The sequence below is a fragment of the Aulonocara stuartgranti genome, assembly GCF_965226115.1.
Source record: "Aulonocara stuartgranti genome assembly, chromosome: 2".
Taxonomy (NCBI): Eukaryota; Metazoa; Chordata; class Actinopteri; order Cichliformes; family Cichlidae; genus Aulonocara; species Aulonocara stuartgranti.
In genome coordinates, this window is record NC_138940.1 from 12,062,562 (window position 1) to 12,072,614 (window position 10,053).

At 41.3% G+C, this 10,053-nt stretch overlaps 1 pseudogene across 1 annotated transcript; it reads left to right on the forward strand.

Annotated features, from left to right (window-relative positions):
* The first annotated feature begins 437 nt into the window (after window positions 1–437).
* Window positions 438–9,813, forward strand: LOC309718600 (annotated as a pseudogene). The gene is made up of 2 exons: window positions 438–1,075; window positions 9,748–9,813. The product of its transcript is annotated as an uncharacterized misc_RNA (transcript).
* Window positions 9,814–10,053: the final 240 nt, after the last annotated feature.

Here is a 10,053-nt window from a genome sequence, read left to right on the forward strand (position 1 = left end):
CTCACCCCTTCTGTTCCAGTGCTATTTACAATGAAAACTAATGTAAACACTATATACAGAACTCAGAAAGTCGCAAAAGTCACAGGCACAAATGTCACAGGTTTTGGAGGCCAGGGTCAGGTCTGCTGCTGCTGTCAGTGGCTGCCCTGGGACAACTGCTGATGAGGGATTTTGAATGAGACCACATGACCAGGGGACCAATCAGCAGCTGTCAGCTCATCCACTCAGGGACCTGCAAAGACTTAAAGACACAGACAAAGAAAGAGCCACCAAAACAGATTATGGCCAGGGCCATAACAACGATAAAAAAAGATCGTGGCTTTAATGAGATTATGAACAAAATGCATTACATTTTGTTTTTTGCTACATTAACAACTTTTCCAACTCTGATTCTCTGCAGGACCAACACGGACATCAGTTCAGACAGCACATGCAACATGTTCAAGCTTGCACGGAGGCCTTTCAATAAATATAAGAAGATGGTTAAGGCGAGAGATTACTATTCTGTCTTTTACATCAGTACAAAGGGAGGACTAAATGCCAAAAAAGAGAAGTTTTTTAAAAAATGACGCTTTAAAACAGTTCAAGTATCTTTGTGTTTACGGGGAGAAGGGAATAACTGCAGCCGAGGCTCTGAAAAGAGACGGTCGCTTCGTCGATGACCTGGGCTACTTTCAGCTGGTTAACATCAACGGCGAACGTAAGACTGAGTGCACAGACATAATTGATTGTCTGGACAATAAGAAATTCCAGATGCTTTCCACAGGGAGCAGATACGGAAATAAAAGATATAGCCATCCCAGGGCAGCAGAAACCTCCACACGCATCAAATAATGCAAAGCGCCGCGGTGGAATGAAATCAGTCTTAGATGTAGCACAGCAGAATGGATTCAGTCTAAAAATGGCAATCAAAGAAACGGGCACCACTTCCCCTGCCAGTGGCGGACTCCCTCAGACGTCGGTGCGTTGGTGGTTCTTTGTGTCCGGGGATGGGCGTCCAGGTACACACCGGCTCACTCCTTGGCGGCCGCTTATCGGGGCCTGGAGCCTGGGGCTTGCTTGGGCCACTTCGGAGGTGGGGTGCCCCCGGCCTCTCGGCCTGGGGCTCGGTCACTCAGGCACGGCTGGCTGCCGGCGGAGCTCACGGGCGCGTCACTGCAACTCCCCCTGGCTTCTGCTCCGCGGCTGCTGAGTGAGCCCTCATCTGGGACTCTCCTCAGCTCTTTCTGGGACAGTGGCGCGGCTGCCCCTCTGTTGGTCTTCCTTGGTCTCTTGTGTTCTGGGGGCCTCTGGATGTCTGGAGTTTTGATCTCCTCCATACCTGCTTCATGCCCTGGAGGACGGGGCTGTGGCCCCCCCACACCCTCTAGCAGATCATTACATGAAGGAACCTTTTAAAAAACAAAAAACAAGCGCGTCCATGCTCACAGGTGTACACACGGGTGATCACACCCACAAACTACACCCTTTTTGGCTCCTACCTCAAAGCACACTGTGTTCTGTTGATCTTATGTGCTGCACAATAATGTTTAATATTTAGTATTTACTGTCATATTCCCATATATCATTGTGATGTTGTTTATTCTATTACTCTTGTTCTCTTCTGCTTGTTTTCTTTTTTTCTTTCTCAGCAGGTGACCCAGGTGATTGATATATGCATTTTTTTTTTCTTTTTTTCTTCTTTTTTTTTCTTTTTCTGCTCATTCTGTTGGTTTTTGGTTTTTGCCCTTCTCCCCCGTCCCTCTTCTCAGCTGTTTCTCTTTCCCTCTTTCTTTCTCCCCTTCTTTCCCCCAGTCAAGTCTGTCCCATGTTCAGTAAGTAAAAATAAAATAAACAATAAAAGGTGAATCAAATGGACCATTATGGCAAGGCTGGGATGGTCAATTTGGTAAAGTAAATCCGTTGGGCATCTTTCTTTGCCTTTAGACAACAATTCTGATGGCAAAAGAGCCAAACGGGACAGGCAAAAAAAAAAAAAAGAAAAAAAAAAAAAGAAACGGGCAGCAGTATTGACCGTAAGGAGGTTTACGATCTACTTTGTCAGCAGTATCCGCGTCTGAAACGATGAATGGAGAGTAGATTCCCTAAAAATTCTTTTCAGGAAGCACTGAAATACAGGAAGGAGACCTTTGGAAAGAGCCGACAGTCTTTTACTGAAATTCGCAGTGTTATGTTGCTGCTCGAACTGAGCGAGTCAGTTTGTCTCATAACTGGTTCCTTCATAAAGCAAGGCACAGGCTTTGTGCTATTTGACAACTTTGTCTTGACCAACGCCCACTTATTCGACTACTGGGTTAAATCAAACACACCTAACTGGCGTGAATTTGTAAACCTTAATAATTCTTGTCATTCTTTATCATGTTTCTGGTAAGTTACAATATTTCTGCTAAGTTCTGCTATGCTATTGCATTTCTGCCAAGTATTGTGTTTCCTCTAAGATATTGCAGTTCTGCTAAGTTATTACATTTTAGCAAAGTTCCTTTGCTTCTGCAAAGTTTTTACAATTTCTGCAACTTTTCAGCTTTTTCAGCTAGTTTTAGCAGACAGCTTCCGCTTTAGAGCATCCACACAGCATTTTCGCAGGAAATGCAAATTTTTCTAGTTGCATTTCTGCTAAGTTATTAAATTTTTGTTAACTTGATATTGTTCTGCAAAGTTATTAAAATTTCAACACCTTTTCAAATACAGACTTTGATTTCTTCAGCTTCTTTAGCTATTTTCAGCTGTTTTCAGCAGACAGCTTCAGTGTTACAGCATTCACACAGCATTTTTGCAAGAAATGCAAATTTTTCCAGTTATTATTTTTCTTCAGCCTGAAATTATGAACCGAAGCTTTCTGACAACCCTCACATATGTTACACCATTTCGTGCGGCTCAATCGGGAATGGTGTGCTATGACTTTTGGTAGGGATTCGTCGCTCGGCTTACCCAAAATTCCCTGTCAGCTGAGTACTGATGACTCTCTACTTAAAACTCAAAAAAAAAAAAAAAACATCCCCATTCTGTCATGTGACAATCTGATTGATCTGATTGGCTTACTGTCACAAGGTCATCTTTAATACCTTTGATCCTTTGAAGTTCTTAAGTCCTTAAATAGGGATCAGAAGCAGCAATTTTAAAGCAGTTTGTTCGCAGCCTTCAAACGTTCGACCAGAGATACATTTGGAAATATTTTTAAGCCTTTTCAGAGTCACTGTGCACAGGCTCCAACATGTGTCCACGGAAACGCAGACAAAGAAAAGAAAAGAAAAAGATAATGCTGCCTCTCCTTCGTGGTCTGGCCAGCCAATCTCTCCAGGAGAAATGACCATGGATGGTGTCTTATAAGTCCAAAGGGCATTACAAGAAAGTCAGAAGGAAAACTCCGACCTACATTACAAAGTTAAACAAATTGAAGAAGAGAAGCTTCAACTAGAGGAGAAGTGCAGACAATTGGAAGCACGGAATAAAGACCTGGAAGGAAAACAGCAACGCCAGCCTGATATAAAAATGATCAATGAGGGCTGGGGAATGAAGTTTCGTCAAGGACGAAATAAGCTTTTTTCCTGTTTTCTTTCATCGGGAACACAGAGTGCTGAATTAAAAGAAACATCTGCCCAGCTTCAAGGAAAGAAAGCTACTATTGAGGAGATACAATGGGATCTCCAAAACATGGAGCAAAAGAATCAGGTGCTTCAAGGAAAGCTCAATGAAGCTGAGAAAACAATTGAAAAAATCCACCAACAGAAGACTGAACAGGAAATACAAATGGAGCACAAACTGAAAAGCATGAAGGAAACTTACGGAGATCTGATAGTCAGGTTTAATGAAACAGAGTGCAAAATAAAGAGCTTCTTAAAGAAAAAAAGCAACAGGAAGAAGAAAAATGTATTCTCCAGGACTTTGAGAGAAGGAATCTAGAACTGCGAGAATTTTGTAATAAAATGAAGGACAAAACACCTGAACTGGAAAGAGAAAAAGAAATACCAATGGAGGACAAACTCAAAGCCACGAGGGAAATGTACATAGATCTGAAAGTCAGGTTTGATGAAACAGTGCAAAAATAAAGAGCTTCTTGAAGAAAAAAAGCAACAGGAAGAAGAAAAACGTATTCTCCTGGACTTTGAGAGAAGGAATCTAGAACTGCAAGAATTTTGTAATGAAATGAAGGACAAAACACCTGAACTGGAAAGAGAAAAAGAAATACCAATGGAGGACAAACTCAAAGCCACGAGGGAAATGTACATAGATCTGAAAGTCAGGTTTGATGAAACAGTGCAAAAATAAAGAGCTTCTTGAAGAAAAAAAGCAACAGGCAGAAGAAAAACGTATTCTCCTGGACTTTGAGAGAAGGAATCTAGAACTGCGAGAATTTTGTAATGAAATGAAGGACAAAACACCTGAACTGGAAAGAGAAAAGGAAATACTGGAAAAACAATGTTCAGAGATGCAGTGTACGATCGATGGAATAAGGAAAAAACACTCAGAGCTCATGAATGAGATGTTGTTGAGGGTCAGTGACTTGAAGAGCCAAATAACTGAAATGGAGGCACAAAAGCAACAACGAGAGAAAAACTGTGAATACCTGCTGCGTATGCATCAAGAATTCAAGAGAAAAATTGACCTGATAGAAGAGATGCACAACAAAAAACAAGAGAGAAATACAGACATGTGCAAGGCAAATCGAATGGAGGAGGCAACATACAAAGATCCGAAAGAAAAGCCTAGAAAAAAACAAGCAGAATTAAAAGAAATGGAGCAAAGATGCAAGCAACTCGAGAAGCAAAATGCAGAAACAAACGATCAGTTGAGAACCCTTATCCTGGAGAAAAAAGCGCCCATGGAAAAATACCTGGAAACGAAGAAAAGAAGCTTCTGCTGGTTATTCAGATGATTTAGCCTCGTCCTCCTCCACCTGTGATCCATCTTAATTTTCACCTCTCCTGTCCCCCCTCTCCCTTTCTCTCCTAACACATATTCCCTACGTTCTTAATCTTTTTTTCACCCTCACCCACCAACCAGTCCCAGCAGTTTACTGCCCCCTCCTGAGCGTGGTTCTGCTGGAGGCTTCTGCCTGTTAAAAGGCAGTTTTTCCTCCCCACTGTCGCCTAGTGCTTGCTCAGAGGGGATTGTTTGGGTTTTCTCTCCTCCCCCCCCCCCCCCCCCCTTCATTTACTTATTTGATTGTTTAACTTTTCTTTTATGTTGTTTCTGTAGTTACTTGTTTTACTTTTTTCAACTTATGTAACAAAATAATAAACCAATTGAATTTATCCTTTGAGTATTTTTCATCTAATCTTTACAGAATTAAGCTCTGTCTTTCATTTTCTTGTTAAAACTCCATAAATGGTGAAGTAAAAACCCTGGGATATGGTTTAAAACATTGAAATAGACTAACCAACTAGTCTAAAACTAAGAAATACTTAAATATTACGTTAAATTGAAAACAGTTAAAAAGAAATATCCCCATTCAAAAATGGCATGTGATAATCTCATTGGCTTGTGGAGTGATGATGACATCATCTCTCCACAAGCCAATAAGGCTGATAGAAGGGTACAAAGAAAGGGGCAAGGCAAACTGATGCAAAACTAAACTTTAACCTAAACTGGGTGAAAAAATACAACATGAAGAACCCTGACATGAACATGAACAAACCTGGACATGAATACATGAGACCTGGAAACATGGTGTGAAACAACAGACGACCTGATAAGGAACGAATGAAAACAGACTAAAAGCACACAGGAGGTGATCAGGGGTAGTGGAAAATGTTGGAGTCAAATTGTTAAATGTTGCCATTATTGACCCTGTGCACGAGAAAATGCTAACTTCCTGGTTTGAGACCGGATGTGGGGTTGTACATTTCCGGTAGCTTTACTTTGCGGTCAATCGCTACTGCGAAGATATACTCCAAAATCATGTCCAAAACTCGAAAACGGAAAGATCGCGTTAAGTTACAAAGAGCAGATGGGAACACTCACCACTGTTGTGTCATAAAAAATCTAATGATCAATTTTGACGTTTAAAGAGTTTAGATCAATCGATTGTTTACATCACTCAACACAAGCAGAACTGCATTACAAAATCAGAAGACACATCGTCCACATTCAGAAGCACATCTCTGTATAGTGACAGTTCTTATGATTTAAACAGGCAAATGTTCAGCATTCAAACTACAGGTGAAAGAGCCAGATGTTTCCCCCGTTATGTCAATATCAGGACACACCTACACAGCATGTTAATAAACCGTGAAAAAAAGCCACACAAAAAATGAATGATTGCTGGTAAGGGTTTCTATACCTTAGTATTTACGAAGGGTATGTTGTGACTTACCTTCAAAATTACAGTGGTCCCTCACTATAACGCGGTTCACCTTTCGCAGCCTCACTGTTTCGCAGATTTTTTAGTGCAAGTTTGCATGCTTTTTTTTTTTTACACTACATTGTGTCCTGCTTCATGATCGGCTGCAGACCATTGTCGATCTGCTCCGTGATGTCTCTCCTGTACAGTACAGAATCGCTGCATCGATTGCTAGCATTCTGACTCTGAAGTGCAGTCCTGTATGTTTGTATGTTTTTTCCCCAACAAACACAACAATGTCGCCGAAACTTTTTGCACCGTCAAAAAATAAAATTGGCTACTTGATTTCACCTATCGCTGGTTATTTTTAGAACATAACACCCGCGATAAACAAGGGACCGCTGTATACAAATACTGAGAAATATAGAATTTGAATCCTTTCTCTGTTTTGCTCTGAGGGGAAGAATATTCTATGAACAGCATCTACAGATATATTCCGTAAATGCCCAAGACATCTCCAGAAATGTAAATCGCCACTTGATTCATCCATTTGGTTGACTTGTTTTGGAAAAACCAGCAGTAAACAAGGAGCGAATATCACACCGGAAACGAAACGCCATACAGGAGTTTCCCCACCGGGAGTAGCATATGCCAAGGGTCTATCTCCTGCGTTTTGAGAGCACCTGGATTTTAAGACAGGTGACTACAGTGGCATAGGTCACTGCTGCACCAAGTTCCACTCTCAGTGTGGGGGCGCTACTGAGCTCTTCTTGGCAGGAATGACGGTCTCTGACTGAGGGTGAATTTACACCACTGGTCAGCAGAAGGCTCCACCATCCGAACGCAGCAGCACTGCTGCCTGCAGCTGTCTGTGGTGGTGCTCAAGCATTTTTTTAATCTATACATAATAAATAACATGCTGCGTGCTGAGCCAGTTGCATTGTAATTTTTAAACTCTCAGAAAAAATGTTTCATTTTTATTTCTTCTCGAGCTCCAGTGAGAGAGCAGCGCACCCTTCCTGGGATGTTTTGGCAGATGTGTTGCGCAGTGCTGATTTGGTGCTATATAAATAAAACTGAATTGAACCAAACCAAAAAGTTTTGGTGCCTCCAAATCAAACAGTGAGCAAAAATGAAGTGAAACTAAGATCTTTCTTGGGACTCAAACTGCAGCCTGACAATCCTTTTAGCGCAATTTTTTTGTTCTTCCACGGAGGAGCATTTGATCTCGGCGTTGAACCTCGTTGTCGTGATGTGTTACCGTACTAACACCACGGCACTCCCAGACAGTAGCACCTTTGAAAGAAAAGGCAGTATTTAAAGGGGTTGACTACCTTTCACTCCTCATTACTGCTGTTGTGTGATTCCTGCTTGTCCTGGCTGTTTTTTGTTACCTGCCAGCCTGCCTCTAAGAGTGATTTTGATCTTTAATAAACCACCAGATCTGTGACTGCCTGCCTGCCTGGTCATGTCTGCACCCGTTCCTCCTTCCTGCTCTTCTTATTCCACCTAATGCAGAAATTTTCTTTCACAACCAATGCGCTTTGATAACAAAAGCTGGATAAGTAAAACCAGTTTCACCAAAATGACTGAATCTTTGCTGTTTTAAAAGGGAAAAGTGACAATGGCTTGATACAGATCAGCGTGGCGACACAAAGAGCTTTGAGGGGGGGGAAAAAGAGACTTTTGTCCAGGGCACAGGCAGCATTTTTCTTGTTCTAATACTAGCTATCTATGTTCCAAAAATAATATGATAATAATATAATTTATAACAAAAACCAATGCTCCCCATCCTCCTCAACCTTGTAGGTGTCCCAGTTTCATTTACCCTAGAGCTTGGGTTTTGTCTAATACGTTACAAACATCTATCTAATGATATCTAATGACAAGTGTTTGGTGAGAGCCGTTAATGCCGTGTCGGACAAAAAAAGCATAGTTTTTGTGTCTTTGTGTTGATGTACAGTAAATGTTTTTATGTATAGCATGTTATTGGATGTTCAAAAGCTGCATGTGAACAGATGGTCCGGTCTATTTTTGTTGATGCCGGTTAACCTTTTACTCAAAATAAATGAAAACTGACGGCACCATCTGTTTGCAGCTTCAACACCATCGACTCTGTCACTAAAAGCTCCCCAAAACCCCCAAACACTCTTCGTTGCAGCTTCACGCTCTCCTTGCCAAAAGGAGGCTGTAAGTGAACTTTGCTTACATGTTGTTATTTTAGTGACAAGTAACATGAGGACTTGATTTTTTTCCCCTTTATTATCCTTGGATAAACTGTCCTTTCACAATGTGCTCTGGCTTGTTTTTAATAGTTTCTCAAGGTGCAACTCTCAAAAAACATTGCATCTTGAAATTACAGAATTCCTGAGGAGGAATGGGTACATTTATTTCCTCCTTAATAAAAAACTTACAGCAGGATATTTGTCTTTGCTGTTTATTTTATTTTATTTTTTTTGAAGAACATACAAGTTACAGTTTCTTGAAGGACGCGCGCGTGTGTGTGTGTGCGCTTGTTACTGTCACTGTAATTTAGTTCTTAAATTACTCAATCAAAATTTGAGTCTTAATGCGGAGCTCCAGGAAGCACAGATGAGGAGAAAAGTAAGAGACAGTGAAAGAAAGTGGAAGACGGGAGACTTAAATAGAGGTGGAGGTAAACAGGAAGCTCATTTCTTGAAAATCTTCAGATTCTAAATGTCCAGGACTGAACCCAAGACTCTGAAAATGAAGCAGAAATCTATCCAGGCTGCTGCCATTAAAAAATAATTCCAGTTTATTTGAACCTACGTGTTTCTCATAAAAGAGCCTGTTCGGGTTCATTTCACACTCTGACATAGAGCAAAACAGCAAACACTACCTGTCTAAAGGTTTTACGGCACCTTCCTTTATAGAAAATTAAGTTGTGTTATTGTCAGGGTACTCTTAAAAACATTTTCTTCTTTTTCTTGGGTCAGCTGCCGAGAGTCACAAACATATATGTGCTCCAACTTTCAAAGCTCATCTCATCACTGAAGCAGAAGTTCCAGCAAATGCTTTGTGTAGTTTATCCAAAACCAGCCTGACGGAGTTTAAAGTGCCTCCTTCTAATGCTTTGTGTGATTCCCTGTATAACACGGGGTGTAAGAGTCCTCCAAATCTATATACTAATTGGCTCAGTGGTATAAGTACAAATGTATTTTAAAAATATAGGCGAGGGTAGAGCCACTAGTCCTAAACATTGAAAAAAGCCATATGAGGCGGTTTGGCCATCCTGGGAGTGCCTCAATCCTCCGTCTTGGTGTTTCCCTGGATAAGCTGGAGGATGTAGCTGGGGGACGGGGAAGACTGGGTTTCTCTGCTTAGATCGCTGCCCATGTGACCCGGCCCAGGGTGGAGGGATGGATGGAAGGATATATTGTATCCAAGCAGGGCAGGTAGTGAGTGAAAATTTGTCATTATAACTTTTGTTGGATATTCTTCCTCAGACACTCGAGGATGTATCGAACTCTGATGTTGTGAACCTCGAGGATGGATTCAGTGCAGAGCGCTGAAGGAAGGGATCAGCATCCTCCTGGTTGAGCTCCTCAACCTGGAACCTGTTCTTACTGATGCAAATGAGTGTTCATGATAAATGGAAATGTGTGCACTAACGTTTAGAAGATACCAACAAAACATCTGTTTGAACTAGAGATGGACCGATCCGATATTACGTATCGGTATCAGTCCGATACTGACCTAAATTACTGGATCGGATATCGGAGAAAAATAAAAAATGTAATCCGATCCATTAA